Genomic DNA, 22,041 nt, shown 5'->3' with positions numbered 1-22,041 from the left:
ACAAAATCCAAACATTGAGACAAAAGTGGCGACTTGCAACTTCTTCCTACACTTTGCCTTACCATATCCTCCATGAATCTCCTAAAAAGTCTATTGAGGGGCAGCTAGGTGGTGCAGTGGATAGAGCACCAGCCCTGAAGTCAGGAGGACCTGAGTTCAAATCTGGTCTCAGACACTTAACACTTCCCAGCTGTGTAACCTTGGGCAAGTCACTTAACCCCAATTGCCTCAGGAAAAAAAGAAAAAAAAAAAAAAGGAAAAAAAAAAAAAAAAAAGTCTATTGAATATTTGCCGATGTGGTGATTTTAAATTTGAGCAAAGTCCACCCAGAAAAAAATCATGTCCTGGTGCTAATGGTACAGAAAGAGTCCCCGACTTGGATCAAGGTTTCTTAACATTGTGTGTGTGCCATGAGCCCGTAGACTTTCTCAAAGTACAGTTTTTAAATACATCAAATAAAATAGAAAAGATTACAGAGATATCTAATTATATTGAAATAGTTATCAAAAATATTTTGAATTCATGGACTCAAGATTAAGAGACCTTGATTTAAAAGCAAGAACTAAGTTCAAGTCTTCAGTTTCTATATCTGTAAAATGATATCTACAATGTCTACCTCACAGGATTCTTATGAAGATAAACTTGAGTTTTATTTTGAATTTCTCCAATTATTAGTTATTTGCACCATCTTCTTCATATGAATATTGATACTTTAAATGCTTTTTCCTTAAAAACAGCCTTTCAGTTTTGTTTTGTTTTGTTTTTGAAAAATAAAATAAAATAGATGTGATTAGATTAAAAAAAAAAAAACCCAAATTACCAGCATCAAAAATGAAAAGGTGTATTTACAATGAATGAAGAAGAAATAAAAGCAATTATTAGATGCTATTTCATTCAACTATATGCCAACAAAATTGACAATCTAAATAAAATAGATGAACACTTACAAAATTATCAAGTGTCCATATTAAGCAAATAGGAAATGGTATTTAGATTTTATCTTAGAAAGAAAGAAATTGAATAAAACATAGAACTCCCAAAACAAAAATCAAGATCGATTTAGAAGCAAATTCTATGAAACATTTCAAGAATTATTTCCAATACCTCAGAAATGATCTAATACCTTTTAAGGTATAAATATGCTCTTGATACTTAAAGAAAATGGAATAAAAAAAATAAAATAAAGCAAAGTATAGGCCAATATCACCAATTATTATTGATGTAAAAAAGTTAAATAAAATATTAAGGACACTAAAACTGCATATCATAAGGCTCATATAACATAACAAGACTGTATTTATTCCAGGAATGTAGGACTGACTTATTCTTGGAAAAATTATAAACATAATTGACTTACTAATAAAAAAAACAGATGTAGAAAATGCTATATCACCCAATTCCTGTTAAAAAAATATGTGATATATCACTTCTTTCCTTAAAATCATAAGTAGAACTTATTTAAAATCAAGAGCCAGACCTATATAATGGAGATAAATTAAAGGTCTTTCCAATAAGAATAAGGATAAGCCATAATGTTCATTATCACCATTACTTTTTGTAGAAAGTGTACTTTGTGAAGCTAGCATACTTGTGGACTCCAGTGAGTAAAGGTGTGAACACAAGCCTTGTCTTAATTAGTTCTACTTAGTACCTTGTTTCAGGTTCTGGCCAAAACAACTTCTTGTAAGATTAGATCAACTCTAATTACTTAGCAGTTAGTAAGGATTCCAACATCTCCCCCTTTCTTTTGTTTTAAAACATAGGGGGTTTCTGAGGGGGTACACATAAATCCATCAATATGGGCCAGAACTTTGTAACAGATATACATGGTATACATAAATCCATTAATATGGGAGGCATTATACATAATTCACATGAGCCCATAGCAATATAACACAGGCTAGTAGTAATGTAACAAATAACAAGAATCAATCTGAAAATTTACACATGTCCATAAGTCCTAGAAACAGTCCAATAGGATTCCATTGTCCATTAGTTCATGTGCCAGGAATCTAATAATTCTTGTGAACACAATCAGCAACAGAACCACCCGATATTTCTTGGGTCTTCTCCTTTGTTTCAAGGGTCTGCTCCATCTTTCTGCGATGGACAAGGTGAATGCGGCTCGTAGGCACCCATCTGATTCCTTCTCCACCTGTAGAGATGCAAGCAAATCCTCTCCCCCAAGCAGTTAGCCTATCTGGTCCCTTCCATTCACCACTTTCTGGGTCTCTCCACATCACCTGGCGATTATCTAAAGATAGTGGAGCTGCTCGCACTGGACACTGCTCTTCTGGTGGGTTATAAAACCTGTCTGCTGGAGCCAGTGCATCTTTATCAAAGATTAAAAAATTAATGGTATAGAGAACTAAATTTAGAAGTTCTCTAGGGTTACCCGTGGCTCCCCCTTTCTTTTGTTTTTGGAGGAGTGTCTTAATGTCTCTGTTTCTTCTTTCTACTATTGCTTGACCTTGAGGATTGAAGGGTATGCCAGTAGTGTGTAGAATCTTATACTGTGCACAAAAGTGTTCAAAATGTTTGGAGGTAGCCTATGGGAGATGTAGAAAGTGTACTTTGTGAAGCTAGCATACTTGTGGACTCCAGTGAGTAAAGGTGTGAACACAAGCCTTGTCTTAATTAGTTCTACTTAGTATCTTGTTTCAGGTTCTGGCCAAAACAACTTCTTGTAAGATTAGATCAACTCTAATTACTTAGCAGTTAGTAAGGATTCCAACAACTTTTCAATATTGTGATTAAAAGGTTACCTCTAGCAACAACACAAGAAGAAGAAATTGAGGAATAAACTTAGACAAAGGAATTTTTTCTAAATATAACTTTGGAAGAATATTAAAAAGTACTTGGCAAACCCTAGGGAGTCAACTAAAAAATAAAATGAATCAATGAACAATTTAAGCTTCAGAATATGAAATAAATCATATAACCAATCAGGATTTCTGTATACCACTAGCAAAAATCCAGCAGGAAGAAATAAATTCCACTTAAAATAACTAAAGTATAAAATATTTTTGAGTCTACCTAAGACCTTCATAAGAATTAACACAATTACAAAACACTCTTTACACTTCACACAAATTAAGACAGCTCTAAACTAGAGAACTATTAATTGCTCACAAATAGGCCAACTCAATATAATAAAAATGACAATACTACCTATATTAATTTACTTACTCAGTGCCATTCCAATCAAACTATCACTTTACAAATAACAAAATATATCATATACATTGTACATATAATGTACATATGTGTGTAATATATGTATATATAGCATATTTTAAGAAATCAAGAAATTGTAATGTTAATTACATTAACAGAGAGTTAAATTAAAATAGGAAGAATCTATCAGTTGCTTCCTAAAAGAAAAAATTTCCCAACAATGTCATACCTAAGATTCAGAACTTCTAACTAAAAGAAATGAAAAAATATATATAGATATATATTTACATATATCTATATATAATTTAAATGAACATAAACAGAATACTTTTTATACAAATAAGTTCAGATATAAATAATTGGGGTAATATTTATTGTTCATGTGTACATAAAGCTAATATTAGAAAAATTTACCTGATTTATTCAATGCTATCCCGATTAAATTACTAAAAATTATCTTACTGAGGTAGAAAAAAATAATAGCAAAGATCATTTGACATAATAAAAGGTCAGGAATTTCAAAGAATCTAGAGTGAGGGGGAAGATGTAAAGGAAAGAGATTCAGCAGTATCACATCTTGTGCTATATTATAATGTGAAAGCAAAGTACAAAATGACCATTTCAATTATTTTAAATTAAAATTTTTTGCATGAATAAAACCAATGTAGCCACGAATAGAAGGAATGAGAAAATTGGAAGGAGGAGAACTTTCGATGGCGGTATCTCAGATAAAAAGTGATTGTTCTGGAATATTGCAAAAGATTAAATGATTTTGAAAAACATGGAATTACTGTGAAGAATGTTATCCATCTTCAGAGAAAAAGATCACAAGTAGAAATATTCATAGTACAGTATTATATATATATATACATATATGAGTGCATATTTGTATATGTGTGTGTATGTATGTGTATATATATATATATATATATATATATCCCTGTTTAATTGTAGCCTTCTTAGAGAAAAAGGTGGTGGTGGGGAATAAAAAGTGCACAGCAGAAAATAAAAGAAGACCTAGAAGGAAGCAAAGAAAAGCTGGATAACTTGGAAAATAATGTATAGTATTTATTATATATATTTTTTTGAAATAGAAATTTATTGTTTTATATTCAATCCATTCTTAAGTTCTGCTGTATACATAGCAATGAATAAAAATTTTATGGAAAAAATTGCTAGACACTATTAGATTCTTTAGCAAGTTTTAAGCTTTTTGCTGCCAGAAGATCTTGCCTTGATAGTTGATGACTGCTAATTGATCAAGGCAGTGATTCCTTGCAGCTTGGGGTGACTGATAGTTTCTTAATTATTAATTACCAAGAGAACTGTACTCATTTCTCTGAGGAAGAGACTTTATTATTACACATGTCTAGAATTCCCTGAGTCATGTGTCAAGAATTCACAGATTTAGGTGATCTTCCAAGTTCCTAATGAACTCACAACTAACAAGGTAAAGAGGAGACCTTTCATAGGAGAAGAATAGCCTCAGGGGTTACCATCTAGTATACGTCAAGCAGCATCAGCGAACTTTCTGGTCTAAGTGACTTTTCCTGATATTTATAAGACAAGAGTTATCTTCTCCCAAGGAAGGTTGGTTGTAATCAACAAGTAATTGCTGGAGCCCCAGCCTTTGAGAAACTGGGCAGGACCCAAACTTCCTATACCTGGCTGAGTGGGCAACAGCATCCCCCTACAATCACCTACCCATGCAGAAACTAACAAAGGCCCTATGGGGCTCACTTCACCTCGATTGCATAAATCCTCACACTAAATGGGAAAGATCAGTCAAATATCAGTTTAGCGCTTTTAGATTTTCCCTTCCAGAGTAGGAGCAACTGTAGAAATAGGGAGGTGGTAGGTAGAATTTCAGGGCCTCTTCCCTGCTTAGGAGTGGCCACTTTGCATACAAAAGTTGTACCCCTCTATGGGGTCCCAATTGGTGAAATTCATTTCAAGGTGAGTGAAAGGTATTGCAAGGACTCTTTGCCTAGTAAATAATCTTAAGCAGAGGGGTGAGAACTTACTCAAAGTGACCAGAACATGACTTTGCAAAGTCCCTATTGAGTTAAAGTCCATAAAAAGGACATAGTAATTGAGGTACAAGACATAACAAGAACACCATGATGAGGACATCACCTTCAATGTGTCTCCCACATTAGGTGTGTAGACACTCATCCAACCGTGCTGGTATAATAATAGAACCCTGAGACCCAGGCCCCAAATTAAATGTTTATTTTGCTAAAAAAAAAAAAAAAAAGTTTTACAATGACATATGTAATGATCCTTTGCTGCTCCTCCTCCTTTTATTTGATTTCTATAAGTACCATCGTAGAGGAACAGCCCTATAACGGGCTGAGCAATCCCTCACACCAGGGGTGTTGGTTCTCCTTAACCATTTCATACATGCCAGTTAGTTACTAAGCATTTATGAAGAATCTAGGAGGTTCCTGGAACTGATGAGATACAAGAAGTCTAGAATGTCCTGAATCATCCATAAAGAATTCACAGGCTCAGGTGATCTTTCAGTTAAGGGGCAAAAAGCTCTGGCAAAGTTCCTATCGAACTCACAATTAACAAAAGTAAAGGGGAAACTTTTTATAGGAGAGGAACTCCTGATTGAATACAGTAACTGTGGGGTCAAGATAATTTTGTTAAGGAAGTCAACAAGGGCCCACTGCAACAAAGTCCCACTTAAAGACAACAAAGCCTACTTAAGGACAAGACAATCCTGCCAATGCCTTTCCCTGCTTGCCTCTGAAGGTAAGTTTGGCTTCCTGATGGGAGATTCAACTAGGGCTTTCTACAACAAGCATCCACTTAAGGCCTTCTCTTGTCAATAGCCCTCCCTTTGGCCCACCTAGCTACCAAGGACCTATTCTTTTGCTGGAGTCTTTTTCATTCCATCATTTCCCCCAACAAAAATTGGGAGGGATATGAGATTAAGGCTTTTATCCTTTGAAACTGCTTCCTAATGAGATGGGGGGGAGGGGTAAAGCAGCCCCTTTCTTACATGTCCTACTTGAAGGGATAATGAATTTGAGGGCCCAGAAGCTGGTCAATGTACCATCTAGTGGGTTCAGAATTAGGATGGTATCCACTGTTGACCATCATTTGAATGTGAATTAGCTGGAGCCAAGAAGAAACAAATCCAATGAGAAAGGGTGGGGAATAAGGACAGTAGTGTTATAATCAGTAAAGGAATGCTGACATAGCCACGAATACACAAGCCAAAGTGTTTGAAGGAGGTTAGACATTAGGTGGAGAAGATGATGGGCTGAGGGGGTTTCCAGTTGCCAAGGAAACAAGAGTAACAACATTCTTGCAGGTAGAGATCTTCCATCCATAGGTGCAATTCTTGCACAAGTAAGTCTTTATAAAAGGCTGATTTTACTCCAATTATTCTTAAGTACTTAAAGTTCTAAACCACAATGAAGTAGTTTCTGATTTAGTTTTAATAATCAATAAAATAATAGCTGGATCCCACAGTTTTATCAACACCTTATTATTTTTACATCATTTGGAAACATACATATAAGTAACAGGCATGTGACTAGGCCAATGACTCATTTACCTTATTGTTTAGAATATAATAAAAACATATTTTCAGACTGAAAACAGCCAGATCTTATATACTTACATTGTGTTCATGTCTTCTATTGATTACTTTCTCTGATTATAGAAATTTGCTAGGAGAAAAAAAGCAGGGACATGATTATGGCAGGTTAAAGCAACCTAACCTTCGGCTCTGTTTGACTTCTGTCACAGTTGACAATCAATTATGCAGTAACAATTCCACCTTATTTCCAGACTCAGGAAAAATCAGGTGCAAAACACAAGGAATAGAATTGGGAAAATGAGCCAGAAGGATCCCACCTAAAGCTTCAGATTGTCCTTCCTGCTTTTCCCCAGACATAAGATCTCCACCAGGATTATATCCCACTAAGGAGCTCTTGATATTTCTCTCAGATGGTAGGTTACTGACTTAATAATTCTCCAGAAAATCTTATCTTAATTCAAAACTCAAAATAGTATTAGTTATAGTTCCAAGAAATTTTATCTCAAAAGCAAGGCTCATGAATGAGAGCTTCAGGAAGTTCAGCCCTCAAGGAGCACATCCCTTAAATAATAGGTATTGACCTTAGCATATCATAATAATATTCAAGACACTGGATGACAAGACATATTTGAGTTCTACAATCTCATAAAGAATCAATTACCTATTAGTGTTTACTGAGTCTCATCACTAAATAGTGGATTCAGCTGATTAGAATTTTTCTTTTCTCAGGTTACTGTGGTTTGGGGTTCTTCTGACAGCTTGGGCTTCCTTCTTCTATTCCCTTAATTTAATTTCCCTTTTGTTTTAGGGAGAATAAAAATAATTTTTAAAATTCATATAAAACATGATTTATTACAAAAATGGGTAGGAATCATATAATTTACAATCAACTTTTCCAATTTTAAATACACACAGGGGCAGAATACAGTTCTCTAGCATTCTCTTTCCTTAATCTGATCTGATCTGAAAGTGCTTAAGACATAGACTCTATTAGCTTAATCTTATCAATTGCTTTAAAAAAAAAAAAAACTTTTATAAGATTTAATCTTATTTTTTCTTAAAAATAAATTCTAGAATAGTATCTCAAAACTTACAAAATGTCCAAGACAAATACAAACAACAAAGTGTTTTAAAAGCCTTCATTAAACTTGACCAAAGCTTAACATTGGTTTGTAAGACCCCTAAATTTTAACCAGATATTCTGAACAAACTCAACATCTTTTAGTTGTTTCTTAATTATACAAATCTTTTCTGTCCTCTGTGCACTATAGTACTATGCCTAGGGAGTACAGGTTTGGAATCCCATTAATTATCAGTCAAGTGAACTTAAATTAGTTGAATGTGCTTCCAAATTACCTTAAGCAGAAAATCATTTATCTCAACACTATCATTATATGTTGACCATATCTAAAATTAATATAAAGTTATCAGATATGAAGCAATTACATTCAATAAAACAGTTAACATTTGCCCTATTAAAAACTCTTTCATAGTCATGTGATCCTCACAAGATACAAATCAGGAAACTGAAGCAGAAATAAAAATAATTTACATAATTACATTTTTTACATATTACATATTTACATATGTAATTTACATATGTATTACAAATTGCATATGTAATTTTACAAATTACATAAATTACATAGGATCTGTCTTTGGTGGTAGTTCAAAGAGTCAGAGCACAGAGAATTCTGGTCTTGGGGCCTGCTATGGTTCCTGCCCTCCAATTTTCTATCAGGTGGGGCAGAATACAGTTCTCTAGCATTCTCTTTCCTTAATCTGATCTAATCTGAAAGTGCTTAAGACATAGACTCTATTAGCTTAATCTTATCAATTGCTTTAAAAAAAAAAAAAACTTTTATAAGATTTAATCTTATTTTTTCTTAAAAATAAATTCTAGAATAGTATCTCAAAACTTACAAAATGTCCAAGACAAATACAAACAACAAAGTGTGCAATTAAAATACTTAATTGAGAGATCCAACAACCAGGGTATCCTCCAGGGTATATGAGGATTATACTCTCAGGTGTGTTACAAAAGAAAATGACCCTCTTCTTTTTGAGATCTTGTAGGTCAGATCTGTCTTTTTATTCAAAGGGGAGAATCCCAGGGGAACTGAATATCTCCAGAAGGGACTGTCTCATCTTTGCCACAAATCATATAAAGTATCTATTCATATAGTGACCCACCTCTTCTGGGAGGGTGAAAACAGACAAATTATTTCCAAGACCAGGAGTTCCTAATCAGAACGGAAGTATGCCAAAACTGCAAAAGTTCCCAAAATCAATGACCCAACAAGCCTTCTTTAGGTTCTTGGTGGGTCCCAGCTCTAAGATGGAGAACAACAAAAGAAAAAAGTGGGTTTACTGTGAAGTGGAGGAGGAAAAGCCACATTTCCCCAGTATGGGACACCAAATGCTGGGGTTGGGAATCCAAAAATCATTGGGGTTCCAGACCTGTGTCATGGAGTATTTCAAAAGAATTTTAGGCTTAGGCCATCCCCAAATAAATAGAGACTTTATTATAACTTCATAAGGCAGGCTAAATTCCCTAGAGGAATTCCCAGTTTACATGGGGAAAGTACAGGACCTTTTATAGAAGAAAAAAAAATTTCAAAGCAAAGTGTATGCTAACTATGCCTCAGAAAGTGAACTGGTCATTAAGGAATTCTTCCAAATTAATCCCTTTGGTTGACATCTATAACTTGACCTCCCAATTGTATATAGTAACTGTGGCCATCAGTTCAAGATAACTCTATTTGTACCAGATAATCTCGTCAAGTCAAGAAGTTCCTCAAAGGCCAACCTGTCAGTACCCACTTAAACACTGGGTTGCTACCAGGGATATGGCCTTTTTCTAGGATCCATTCACTTCATTAGAGACTTTTAAGGACTGGGTGAAAAATCTCCCAATTGGACTGCTTAAAATCCATATCACACCTTGGGAAAACATTAAACGCAGCCCCTTCAAGTTCCTATGTGGATGACCAGTCTTTACTTCCAACATCCTTATAGACCTGGAACAAATCTAGTCATTCAATTTTGCCACATGGCTTGGTACAATTTGGAAGTCCTTTATGAATGTACAAATAAACATTTCCTAGGACTGACAGGTAATCATCCCCAGACTGTACTCTAGTAAATCTGGGGGACATGATATACTTGAAATCATCGAAGGCCCGAAGGACCAATCCATTGGGCATAAAGTGAAAAGGACCATACCAGGTCATCTCCAACTGTAATCAAACTTGAAGGCCTCTCCAGTTAGACTAATTTTTCTAGAATACAACCTACATTTTCCTCCATTCCCTCTCTAGAGTCCCCAAAATACACTGAGGACCTGAAATTACTATATTGTGAAATTCATCAGGATCTCAGTGAATGGAAAATGATGGCAAAACCTTCCTTGAATTACTATTCCTTCCATTAAGGAGAACAACCAGCAGGGTACATCATCCTTGTCACCCTAAACCCCAAATAAACACCCTTGCTTGAGCTGAAGACCGAATTCTTTCAAAAACATAATACAGGCCTTGATACTCCACTTTGGCATTCCCCAACATTCTGATTGGCTGATTTTGCTTCCCAGGTTATTTTGGCCTCTCCTGGATAATAAGGGAGTTTAAGTTTAAAGTCAAGATATAAACTGGAAAATAAGCAACTATCAGGAAAAGATCCTGACTAGAAAACATTACTATGGTGACAGGGAAGATCAAAACAAACATAGAAGACAAAGAATCACAACTTCTAAATCTAAAGCCTCAAAGAAAGATATTAATTGGTCTCAGGTCATGGAAGAACCCAAATAAGATTTTAAAATCAAGTAAGAACAGCAGAGGGAAAAAAAAATTGGAAGAGAAATAAAAGTTCTGCAAGAAAATCCTAAAAAATCAGTCAATAGCTTGGTAAAGGAAGCACAAAAATGCTAGAAAAAATAACACATTAAAAAACAGAATAAACTAAAAGTCAAATAAAGAGAAGAATGCCTTGACACAATTTCTTTGAAGAGAAGAATTTCTTAAAAAGCAGAATTAGCTAACTGGAAAAGTAGATACAAACACTCACTGAAGAAAATAATTCCTTAAAAATTAGAATTGAGCGACACACATACACACATGCACACGCAGTTGCACACACAGCAGCAAGAGCAGCAAGCAGCAACGGCTGCCTCCATCAGGCATGGCACTGGGCTCTAACTCATTATGCAGCTGGGCAACACAACACCCTCAACTTCCAGCTCAGTGCAAAGCTGATGGAGATGCCATTCTTAAAGGTCTCCAGTCTGTTTTTGAAGAGCAAGCAATGAGAGAAACAATTCATTCTTGGGAAGAACATGGATATTTAGCAACTTACGTTAACAAAAATGGCAGTTTTGCCAGTCTGAGAATTTACCCACATGGATTAGTGTTGATGGACATACAAAGTTACAACAACAATTTGAAAGGAAGATAAGAAATTGACAATCTATTAAACAAATTGGAAGAAAGAATGAAAGAACTCTGTAAGGGCAGTATTGGAAGAAGTTTGGTAATATCCTTATCCTCAGATGTCAATCTGGCAGAGAGTAATTTGGCGTATACATAATGAGCAGTGGGAAAGAAGATTATACTGACAAAGAAATGCTGATTCTGGGTGGTGGAGATGGAGGTATATTATATGAACTGAGTGATTAGGAAAAACAAAATATCAATCATGCTATCTAACTAAGCAAAAACACAGTTTTCAGAAAATAAGGGATAAACCAGATACAAATACCTAAGAACAAAAACTATTCCCCAAAAGATAAATAGTAAAAACTATATCAATTGATTGTTTCCAGGTAAAGAATTACAAATTACTTATAGTTTGTAATCATAAGAAATACAAATAAAAATAACTCTGAATTCTTGATCACATCACATTGGAAACTATGACCAAAAAAAGGCAGGGGAGGGGAATAGCAATTGTAGGAGGGAATATGGAAGTATAGTTACATTCATGCAATGTTGATTGTGATATTAATTGTTCCCAATATTCTGGAAAGCAACACTGTTTATACCATTTTGACCCAGCAATATCACTATATGCACATATCTCAAAGCAATCAAAGAAGAGAGAATGAATCTATAGATACTATTTCTAGCAGCACTTTCTGTGAGTGACCTTTTATTTGGTTATATCTCTTGCAGTACTTTTTGTGAGTGACCTTTATTTGGTAATAACCAAAATGAATTTTTCACATTTAAATGTAATGGAATACTATTGCACTACAAGAAATTTTTTAAAAAAGCCATTTGGTATGGAAAACCTTATATGAATGGATACAGATAGAAAAGAGTGAAATCAGGAGAAATTTAGAAAATGAATATAATCATTAAAAAGGAAAACATAGACTTTCAGAATTCTGATATAGTGATAGAGTATAATTTCAAAAGACTGATGATGAAGTACTGTCACCCACCTTCTCTTATCAGAGAGATAGTGGTCATACTTATTTGTTTAAAAGGAGAGAAAATAACAGCAAGACAAATCAGGTAGGTAATAATAGTGACCATTCAAAAAAGAAAAAAATATAATATAAGACATAATCACCTTTGATACAGAGTGTAGACATCAGTGCTCTTATCTAAACTTCTCTAGACATTCATATCTCGTATCTCAGTAGTTGTCAAGTCCTGGCTGTGAGTTTGAGACAATTAATTCAGAAATGTTGCTATGATTTAAATTTTTCTTATTTTTAAAAAATTTGACCTGTGATTTTTTTAATGCAAGGGGATCTTCCTATACTGATGCCAATAAGTTATTTTCTCTGTAATTTCTGGTCTTATTTATTGATAACTAAAATTAAATAAATTTTAAAATTAAATTAAAATTAAAATTAAATTAAATTTTAAATTAAATAATTTATTAATCTAATCTCATTTATAACCTCTAGTTCTAGATATTTTAGAGAAATGTCTGAGTGACACTGAGGGTTTCTGACTCTCTATCTCTATCTCTATCTCTATCTCTATCAGTGAATCTCTATAACTGTCTCTATCAGTGAAGAGAGGTGCTACTAAAGTTCTGGCCTTAAATTACTAAATTACTAAAGCTGTCCTATGGTAATAACATTAACTTAACTTTTTTCAGTACTCTTCTCTTTGGAACATCTCTTCATCAAAATCTTGAAAATTTTCAAAAATTTCCAAATACTTAAGTTTGTCTTTTCCCTCATCATTCATTTGGGTTCATTCAAAATTAAGGAATGGAATTAAGGAAATTAAATTAATTAATGAAAATTAAGGAAGGGAAAAGAGTGAATATCCTAGCAAGTATCTCTTCTCCATTCCAGGTAATCCAAGATAATAAATATAATCTTCTTCCTCTCAACAAGAAGAAACCAAAATTCAAGAAAATTTCCCTTACTAACTTGTTGTGGAAACTCAGCCTAACAAAAAGATAATGAATATAATAGAATCTGGGAGGAGTGTGGCTCAATCAGCAAGGAATATGGTACAATCTGAGGTGAGTAAAAAAAATGATTTTTTTCCCTTGATATTTAAAAACTGTATATATGGCAGATTTACGGAATTCCAGATTGCTAGTAATCAAGAAGACTGCATGGGGTGGATATGTGGGATTTAAGAGTATGGTGAGTTCATTGAGAGGAGGAATTAAGTACTTGGAAGTTGCTAATGTTCATATACTCTAAAATACATGTTTCCTCATTTAAAATAGGACCTACATGTCTCAGCACAATCTGGGATAGTGGGGACTTCATATGAGTTTCATTTGTTTTGACCTAATCACTTTATTCTCCATGACTATTCCTCAGATCCTCCTTTCCAACCTACTACTTTGAAGAAACCACCAAATTGGGAAGAAAAGAGAAAGCAAGACAATAAAAGTTGCATTTAGATACAAAATAGGAAAAAAAGAAAAAATAAATTCTCAGGACACCAACTGAAAATCCTTAAAGAGCATTTTAATACAAACCACTATGACCAAGTCAATGTCTTGTGTGATGAAGTAGACTTGACTTCAATTCAGGTATAGTTTTCCTGCTCAGGATTGTAGATATGCTCAGGATTATATGTTTATTTCTATCTTTTTATGCCTTGTAATTCTGGTGTGGTTGATAAAGTTATTGGTTTAAGTTTAGCAGAATATCATTATTTACATCTAAATCTTCCCATCCAGTCCTTTAAGTTAAAAGACTGGATGGGAAGATTTAGATGTCATTGACAGCTTTAACCTGCAATGTTCAGTCTTTTGTTTTTGAGACATGTCTGACTCTACATGACCCCATTTGGGATTTTTCTTGGCAAAGATACTAGAGTGGTTTACCATTTCCTTCTCTGGCTCATTTTACATACAAGGAAATTGAGGCAAACAGTTAAATGACACACTCAAGATCACACAGCTTGTAAGTGTCTGAGGCCAGATCTGAATTCATGAAAATTAGTCTTGACTCAGCTCAGAGCTGCACTGTACCTTTTAGCTGCCCCAGTAATCTACCTTTTTTGAAAGATATGATTCCTTTACTTTCCCTATATTCTCATTCTCCACCTAGTCAATGCTCGGCACATTCAAATAATCATTAGGCTGACTCCTTTGGGAATGACAAATTAGTAGAGCATTTGTTGAATGGTTTGTCTTTAACATTCATTTTTGACAGGTTAGGTCCTGGTTTAGTAATCAAAGAGCAAAAAAGAAGAAATGCCCAAGTAAGCAAACTTGGTCTCCAAACCCTATGAATTCATGAATTGTGCTAGAGAAATGTATAAAATCTTTGAATGCCTCTATGTCCCAAGAGCTTGATGTGAGAAAATGTTCAGGTGGAAAAGCTTACCTGCTAATGACAATTTTTCAGATCTTATCAAATGTCAGGAGATAATTGGACTCTACCTTGTAAAGCTAACACTAATCTTAGAAATACTGATGACCTATATTTGGTGACCACCTTTCTAGAGTCCTTTTTTGCTTTTTAGCAAGCCTCTACTAGTACAGCATAATAGGTGATAGTGTGCAATATTACAAGGCCATAGCATGAAGGAAAAAAGAAAGACAACTGAGTCACAATAATGGAAAATAAATGGAATGCTCAGTTTGGATTATGGAGTAAGGGAATTTGGGGAGCCCAAAATTTACATGAGCCTCATTCAGGGTAGGTGGTGACTGGAAATAACCAGGTGCTACTAACTTGAACTAGTCCCTTTTTCCACTGTGGAAATCTTAATCCAGAAATAGAGGTGCTAAATTCCAGAAAAGAAGTAAAGGTTGGAGAAACTCAACATATCTGCAATTTCTTTTGCCATGATTTGGAGAGTCTGTTTATTCAGTCATTTCTTTTGGAAATTTAAAGGATTTTGTTTGTTTTTCATGACATCAATTTCTTTGGAATGAAGAGCAAGAGACTCTTGAGGATTTTTTGCCCTACCTCATTTCTTCCTTTCTCCCAACATTACCTAGGCCTAATTTTCTTTGCTTGATTCTTAGCTAAAATATATACATAAGCTCTCACATACCCTCCATTGTTGAAGGCCTCAGAAATGCAGATTATAAAGGTGTGCTTAAAAGTTTCAACAATGGGATGATCTGATATTAATTCTTTTCTCTCTCTTTTCCAGGCAGACTGTCTTAGGAGAGAAAAAAATCCTCATCCAAGAGACTGGAGTTCCCAAGCTTGTTCTAGATCTTCATCCTTGGGTCCTTCTCAATCAAATCCAACAGAAATGAATGTTACTTCTCCTGTTAACAACTTCTATCAACCTTTAAATGTCTATTTTTCTCTCACAATTTCCCACAATTTCAGTGTGGCTGGGTTGAATTTTTAAACACATTCAATTCTACTCACTATGAGATCAGTATCTTAAAGAAATGCCTTTTGGTTATAGGTAATTAGGGAAAAGATATTTTACACTCAGAATTTGTCAAGTGTTAAATGTCAGTGAGATTGAAACGATTATCCTTCAGATTTGAGCTCTCAGATGCATCTAATCATCTCTTTATTGAGGTGAAGTTAAAGGAGAGAAAGGTTTATGGTAGATGCTTCTGAAGGCAAAAACATTCAGATGTTCAGAATTTCTCCATAATTCTGATCTACCTTCTCCACCGCCTCAGAGTGAAATAGAGCTTTCCAGTAAAAGGCATCTCCAATTCTATCTCTGAAATTTTTTCACAGGAATTTATCCTGCTTCTCACCAGTAAAAATAGCTTTGGGTGACCTTTTTAACTAAGAGTTAAGATATAGCCAGAGTTATTAAGAATGTGTTCCAGATGAGGTGGCTCAGGACAGGATGGGAGGAATATGAGTCTCTTTCCCTTCTTCACTGGGGGTGCCTCTCCTACTCATTCCTGAGGACAGTATCCAGATCACTTGTACTTTTCTCCTTGTGTCTAGGACCATGTCCCTTCCTAGACCTCTACATCTCAGGGTTCTGTGACCATCAGATAGCTCTCTCCTAGATTAGAGCACCTGAATCTGGAGTACCAGAGTCCTTCCTTTCACGGGCCCTGATCACAGAGCAAGGGAAGAATGATTTCCCTCGTTCTCTTCCAGAATCTCTGACATTCCTTCTATATTATTTAACAATCGCCTTTACGCTGTCATCAATAAACTACCAAGCCATAGAGGTATGTGGCTGATCAGGAAAAATTATCGCCTCTGGTGTGAGGGCTTTCTGAGCCCTTTTCTAGGTTACAAATTTACCTTTAGTGTTCTACTGATACTCAATTCTCACCTATGACTCTAAGAAGCTGTAGCATGCACAGTGGCCACCCTGGTAAATCGTTTCAACAGACTGACTAAATCAGACTCGGGGTAACAGAGAGGACTCAAATCTGTCAGTAATTTAAGAGGGTGTCTGTCCCACACATGTAAAAACTCCTTGGAGGAATAGGTGGATGAGAATTTCTTCCAATAGGCTGAAAGGATAGCAGAAACTGTATCCAAAGCAGGAGCTATAAAGCTGTAAGGGGCTTGCTCAGACCCCCAAAGATGCCAAAGTCATCCACTACATCCTCAGCCATCACTAGTCGTTTTGTCTTTTGTCTTGCCACTGAATTCTGATGGCTCTGGAAGGGGGAGTGAAACCAAAGACTTCACAATTCACCTCACTTAAATGCAATTTATGTGGACATCACCCATATCATTGTTATCTACCCTTGAAGTCCTGAGGTGAAAGAGCAAATGACAAAACATCAGGAACAGATACACTGTGAGCTGCAGTCGCAATCCTGCACACAGGCAGCCCAAACCATACGGTCATCTCACTGGCCTGAAGCAGCAGAACTGCTTGCCTCCTGGCACGAGGAAGAAGAAAGAAAAGGTGTCTAAAATTCTCTGCTTTACCTAACCTAGCTCGGGCATATTTACTATGGCAGGTGGGAATCCTACCTCGCAGTCAAAATATAAAAAATGTGCAAAAACCTTGCAAAGATGATTCTACTCACCATGGGAGTTCTTAGATGGAAGAGAGTCAGAAACAGCAGCAGTCCCTTACCCTGATTACTTATACATCCCAACACCTCATCACCAATACTGTCTTCCATCTACTTAAACACAAAACTTCATGGATATACCATCACATGATATTTACTATATTGGCATTTTAAAAATTATGTAAGAAGATGTGAAAATGACAAAGGCAAGGTATGGCACAGATTGCTGGACTAATCGTCCATTTATTTCTATGCTAAACATTCATATTCAACAAAAGCAATAGCCCCAAAGCAAGATGACTTTCAGAACATTTGAAATCAAGAGACAAAAGCATTACATGGTGAACAGTTTGATGCTAACTTGAAGAAAAAGCTGAGGAAGCCCGTGGTTAGAATAGTGAAGCTGAAAAAGAAAGGGCAGCTTTCGAAGATTTGGTATTTAACACGACATTTAGTCGTCTGGACCAGAACACACACAAATATCAAGACTGGTTTGATGAAAATGATGGGGAAATGCAGAAGCTGCTAAATGAAAAATGAGAAATGCACAGAGAATACCAGCAGGATAGTTCATCTGTCTCTAAGAAAGCAGTATTTAATTAAAAAAAAAAAAAAAGTACAATGTATAACCTATATCAAATCACTTGCTGTCCTAAGCAGAAGGGAAGTTAGGAAGGGAAGAAAAAAATTTGGAACTCAAAATCTTACACAGATGAATATTGAATGAGATGATTCAGAGCAGTACCAAAGATCTTGTGATGAAGAGAGCCATCTACATCTAGAGAGAGGAGTGTGAGAACTAAGTACAGTTCACAACATTTTCACTTTTTTTTATTCTCTTGAATTTTATTTTCTTGTTTTTTCCAGTTTGATTTGATTTTTCTTGTGCAGCAAGATAATTGTGTAAGTATGTATGCATATATTGGATGTAATATATATTTCTACCATGTTTAACATATATTGGACTATTTGCCATCTAGGGGAAGAGGTGGAGGAAAGAGGAAAAATTGGAATACAAGATTTGGCAAGGGTTAATGTCAAAGAATTATTCATGCATATGTTTTGAAAAATAAAAAGCTTTAATAAAATAAATTTAAAAATTTTAAATGTTGAAAACTATGTTTACATGTAATTGCAAAAATAAAATGCTTAACTTCCAACTGAAGAGGTTTTGAATGCTATTTGACTCCTTTCGTGTGGCAAAGCTCTTGGTGCTGATTCTATTCCAGCAGAGATTTACAAGGCAGAAAACTGACTGAAATCTTCTAGGTTACATGGCAAGAACAGGTTATCTACTAAGGAGTTCAAGCATACCTCCATTATCCATCTCTATAAAAGAAAAGGAAATAAATTGCCCTGTGACAATCATAGGGGATGAAGGGTCTCTTAATCTTTGCTGACAAGATTCTTGTCAGAGTCCTTAATAGGTTGATTTTTCACCCGGAAGATGTCCAGTATGGCTTCAGAAAGAGCTGATATAATATTTGCTGCCCAACAACTATAGGAAAAATGCCAGGAGCAGAACAGAGGTTTGCCTATAAAATGTGTTGATATTTGATACTGTTGGTCATGAAGGCTTGTGGGAAACACTGGCAAAATTTGGCTATCCAGAGAAGTTAATCAGATTGTACACCACTTTCACTATGGAATATTTGAACAGGTTGTGGATAATGGATGATACTCTCGTGCTTTCACATGTGTACTAGCCCCCATGCTTTTTAGCATGATACTTAAAATGATATTGTCAGACACCTTCATGGAGGATGAAGGCAGCATCAAGGTCAGCTACTGACAGTAAATTATTTCACCTGAAAAGTCTCCAAGTCTAAAGTGAAGGAAGAGTTGGTGAGTGACTTTTTTGTTCACAAATAATTGTGCATGCCCTGTTTGTAGTGGCTAGAAACTGGAAAATGAATGGATGCCCATCAATTGGAGAATGGCTGGGTAAATTGTGGTATATGAATGTTATGGAATATTATTGTTCTGTAAGAAATGACCAACAGGATGAATACAGAGAGGTTTGGTGAGACTTACATGAATTGGTGCTAAGTGAAATGAGCAGAACCAGGAGATCATTATATACCTCAACAACGATATTGTATGAGGATGTATTCTGATGGAAGTGGATTTCTTTGACAAAGAGACCTGAGTTTCAATTGATAAATGATGGACAGAAGCAGCTACACCCAAAGAAAGAACACTAGGAAACGAATGTGAACTATCTGCATCTTCGTTTTTCTTCCCAGGTTATTTTTACCTTCTGAATCCAATTCTCCCTGTGCAACAAGAGAACTGTTCGGTTCTGCAAACATATATTGTATCTAGGAGACACTGCAACATATCTAACATATATAAAACTGCTTGCCATCTAGGGGAGGAGGTGGAGGGAGGGAAGGGAAAAATCGGAACAGAAGCGAGTGCAAGGGATAATGTTGTAAAAAAATTACCCTGGCATGGGTTCTGTCAATATAAAGTTATTATTAAATAAAAGAAAAGAAAAAGAAAAAAAAAGAAAAAAAACAAATAATTGTGCATTCAGTGTCCTTGAAACTGGACACTTTTCAATGAGTATAGAGTGGTACCATTTCCCATGTTAAATTTGATCTGACAATGAACATTAAGAAAACAGAAGTTCTCCACCAGCTAACACTACACCATTTATATATGGAACCATCAATTACAGTAAATGGAAAAATTCTGAATGCTGCAGATAAATTCACTTACCTTTGGATTATACTTTTTTTTTGGTGGGAGAAGGCAGCTAGATGGTATCTTAGTGCACAAACCAACAAGCTTGGAGTTAGGAAAACTCATCATCACAAGCTGGAATCCAGTCTCAGACTTTCACTACTTAAAGTCACTTAATCCTATTTCTCATCCGTAAAATAAAAATACCAAACCACCTCAGAGGTCTGAGGACATGAAGAGTCAGATACAACTGAAAAAAATGACCAAACAACCAAAATAGTTTCCAGTGATGTACTTAGAGGTGATGAGTTGACACAAGCATTACCACAGCTTGGTGTTTGGGAGGCTCCAAAGGAAAGGATGGGAGAGAACTGAAGGTCTAGAGAGCCATTGTATTGACCTCACTGTTGAACGCCTCTGAAACTTGGATTAGTATAGCAGCACCATGGCAGAAAACTGAATCACTTCCATGTGAATTGTCTCAGGAAGATGCTGAAGATCACCTAGTACAATTAGGTACCAGACACTGAGGCATTTTCTAGAGCTGAATTGAATTCAGTAGTTCAACTACTGAAGGAGTGCAACGCCAGTGGATTAGCCAAATTGCTCAAATGCCCAAAATGGTTGCCAATAAATCTGTTTTATGGAGAACTCGCATGAGATAAGTGCTCACCTGGAGGTCAGAAGAAGCAATTAACAAGGATGCTCTTAAGGTGTCTCTGAAGAACTTTGGAATCAGTTGTGTGACACGGGAGCAGAATGGTGTGTTTTCATCAAAGAAAGGGCTGTGCTCTGAGTGAAAGCGCTCCCCCACATTGTTCAAATGTCAAACATCTACTTTCCTGAAAGATTATTTTATGGAGAACTCACAAGAGACAAACATGGTGGTCAGAAGAAGCACTACAAGGGCATCTCAAGATCTTTCTGAAAAATTTTGAAATCCATTATTTTGGAGTTGTTTCTGTTTGGGCCAGAAGCTCCCAGATAGTCTGTTTGTTTGTTTTGAATAGGCAAAAGGGTCATTCTTTGCCTCATTTCTTACTTAGCCTTGATCACTAGTTGAGCATTGTCATTAAAGTCATTAAATACCTTAGCTTCTCTCACTGCATCCAGGGGCTATCTCCAGTCATCCTAGACTCAAATGGCATTGGAGGGGAAAGCGAGGCAACCCTCCCCCACTTAAATCCCACTCTCTTGCAAGTCAGGGAATCACCTCCTTGATGTATGGGTCTTTTTTGAGAAGGAAGGATAACAAGAGAGAGAAATTAGCCTTAGGGGAGAGGAAACCAGTGTAAAGTTCCTAAAGGTAATTAATTTAAGAGAATGGATTCAAGCCTTCGCTATGGATGTTCCCAGCCAAATAAACAAACAAATAAACTCGAAAGCACTGGCCAATTGATTACTTCTGAGTTATGGATGCCCGCAGCCAAATAAAGAAACAAATAAACACGAAAGCACTGGCCAATTGATTACTTCTGAGTTATGGATGCCCCCAGCCAAATAAAGAAACAAATAAACACGAAAGCACTGGCCAATTGATTACTTCTGAGTTATGGATGCCCCCAGCCAAATAAAGAAACAAATAAACACAGAAGCATTGACCAATCAGTTGATTACTTTTGAGCAATAGATTGGGATAAATTTTAGGCGGGGAAAATACTGCTGCGGGGATTAGGAAAAAAGGCACCGAAGCTGCTCCGCTGCTAGTTAGGCAAAGGACAAGGACGTTCTCATATGAAGCAATGTGACTTTAACTCTTCCTTGCAGATGCTCAAAGGAGTTGGCTGCAATAGTAACTCGTTCTTAGAGGGTCAAGCGTGCACAACTTGGCCAACTAGAAAGAGACAAAGGGGGAAGGAGAGGGTCTCCGGGAAGTGTAAGTGATTTTTGACTCCATTTTTTTTCCATTCTGTATTATTTCATGTTAACAATGATTTGTATACAGTAAGCAATTAATAACTGTGTTTTGTGAATGTAAGCAAAAGCAACTTTTCAAGGAAATACAACCACGTAAGGGTTAGCTAAGGGGCTTCAACTCTTCATTGCTGAGCTTTGTTTATCAAGTATATGTTTGTTTGGTTACAATTTGGCTACTCCCGGAACCGTGCGCCTCGGAACTCTCCCGGCTGAGACAAAACTCCGGGCGCGCAAATTTTGGACGGAATGAAGGAGAGAACCGGAAGTTCCCATGCCCAGCCGTCAAGCGAATCTAG

The 22,041-nt window shown here is 35.9% G+C and overlaps 1 long non-coding RNA gene across 1 annotated transcript; it reads left to right on the top strand.

The window, feature by feature from the left end:
• Positions 1–5,680: 5,680 nt before the first annotated feature.
• Positions 5,681–13,742, top strand: LOC127539765 (uncharacterized). Its single transcript, XR_007948030.1, has 3 exons — positions 5,681–5,937; positions 13,050–13,222; positions 13,533–13,742. It is a non-coding gene; the product is annotated as an uncharacterized LOC127539765 (long non-coding RNA).
• The last annotated feature ends 8,299 nt before the right edge of the window (positions 13,743–22,041 follow it).

The sequence above is a fragment of the Antechinus flavipes genome, chromosome 6 (assembly GCF_016432865.1).
Source record: "Antechinus flavipes isolate AdamAnt ecotype Samford, QLD, Australia chromosome 6, AdamAnt_v2, whole genome shotgun sequence".
Lineage (NCBI taxonomy): Eukaryota > Metazoa > Chordata > Mammalia > Dasyuromorphia > Dasyuridae > Antechinus > Antechinus flavipes.
This window is presented reverse-complemented; position numbering and strand designations above follow the sequence as displayed.